Consider the following 1,629-nt stretch of genomic DNA (forward strand, 5'->3'; position numbering starts at 1 on the left):
AAAAAAAAAAAAAAAAAAACTTATTGAAATGTTTTAAAATTAAATGAGATTGTGTTCACAGTGGCTGGCACATATTAAATAAGTGCTCGGGGTTTGATTACAATGATAAGGAAGCTAAAGCTCAAGACCTTCCTGAGTTGCCAGTAGGTTTGCCCTTAGGTTTTTCATACGAGCAAATGAACCCTCACATCATTTCTGCTTCTATTTTATGACCCTTTTCCTTACCTCAGAGAAAGGAAATTATTTAAGATGCTTCTGGAATTGAAGTACATTTACAAAAAATAAAAAGTGCAAGCATCCTATACAAGTATGAATTTGGATGGTTGATGATGACTTGCAGTACTTGGGATCCAACCTAGAATCTCACATACATGCTAGTCAAGGGCTTTACCACTACACCTCAATCCTGCGGTATATTTAATTTAATTAATTAATTTATTTATTTATTTACTTTTTTTTTTTTTTTGTATCAGGAATCGAACTCACACTTGCCAGGCAGGCGCTGTGTCCCTGAGCTGAATCGCCAGACCTGATATTTTAAAATATTGGTTGAATCCATGTAAAAATTCATTAAAGGATTTTGCCATGTAAGCATAATTTCTCCTAGTTCCTTCTTCCCTGTCTCTTGCCTTTGAGAAAAGGCCCGTGTTTTAATTTTTCTTCCTTTTTTTCCCTCTTACAGTCAGAACTTTCTCAGTATAGCTAACCAAGAGCAAAATTTAAAACTACCTCAAAGCAGAATTTGGTAACTTACCTCTTTCAGCTCTTTCTCTTCACCTTTTCTACCAGTTTGGTTTCAATGAATCTCTATTTGGGAATTTCAGATATCTCCTTTCAGTTTTCTCAAATCTTATATGGAGTATCCCAATACATACATATTAAGGGTTTCATGGAATAGTGTAAAGACCTATAGTAAGAATAACGTTTTATTTTTTGATTGAAAAATTACATCCTATTCCATGATTATCCATGGTCGCTTTAATTAAAAACACTTTAGAATCATTTACCTTTAAGTAAAAAGCCCTGGAATATGTACCATGGTTACCCTGTATTTGTTGCATCCCTCCCCTAAGCCTACCTAGCTCTCTCACACCAATTTAAGAAGCCTGACCACTACTAGTTTTATCCACGTAGATGTAAGGTTGCTTTTACTCGGAAAAGATGCAGATGAACCCTCCAGCTGACTCCCAGGTGAGATGAGTAGGAAAGAGCAAAAGGTTCTTACACAAGTCTCAACTCAATTTAATCTAGGAAGAAGGGAGGGAAAAGACAGAACTAATTATAATTTTCCCTGCCTAGTTCTTTACTTAGCCCTGTATTGTAATGAAGCCACTAGCCACATGTGGCTGTTAAAACACTTGAAATGTAGCCAGTGTAACTGAAGAACTAAATTTTTACTTAAGTCTAAAACTGAGGGGGCTGGGGATTTAGCTCAGCAGCACAGCGCCTGCCTGGAAAGTGCAAGGTCATGAGTTCAATTCCCAGTACCGGAAGAAAAAAAAAAAAACCAAAGTCTAAAACTGAAAGAGTGTAACATACTTTTTTCCTTACACATATTTTTTTTTTTTTTGATAGGACTGTATTTCACAAAAACTGTTAAACTAGTATTAGGACTAGTGATGTAGCTCA

At 35.7% G+C, this 1,629-nt stretch overlaps 1 protein-coding gene across 2 annotated transcripts in view; it reads left to right on the forward strand.

Annotated features, from left to right (window-relative positions):
• The window catches only part of Spdya (speedy/RINGO cell cycle regulator family member A), a 57,290-nt gene that overhangs the window by 2,752 nt on the left and 52,909 nt on the right, over window positions 1-1,629 (forward strand). Inside the window, exon 2 of one of the 2 annotated variants that reach the window (XM_005400534.2) lies at window positions 474-587. The exons of the other annotated variant lie outside the window; for it this stretch is intronic. The gene's annotated coding sequence lies outside the window, so the exon portion shown is untranslated. The remainder of the gene's footprint in view (window positions 1-473; window positions 588-1,629) is intronic. 2 annotated transcript variants of the gene reach the window in all.

The sequence above is a fragment of the Chinchilla lanigera genome, unplaced genomic scaffold, assembly GCF_000276665.1.
Source record: "Chinchilla lanigera isolate Chin_1 unplaced genomic scaffold, ChiLan1.0 scaffold00068, whole genome shotgun sequence".
NCBI classification, from domain to species: Eukaryota; Metazoa; Chordata; class Mammalia; order Rodentia; family Chinchillidae; genus Chinchilla; species Chinchilla lanigera.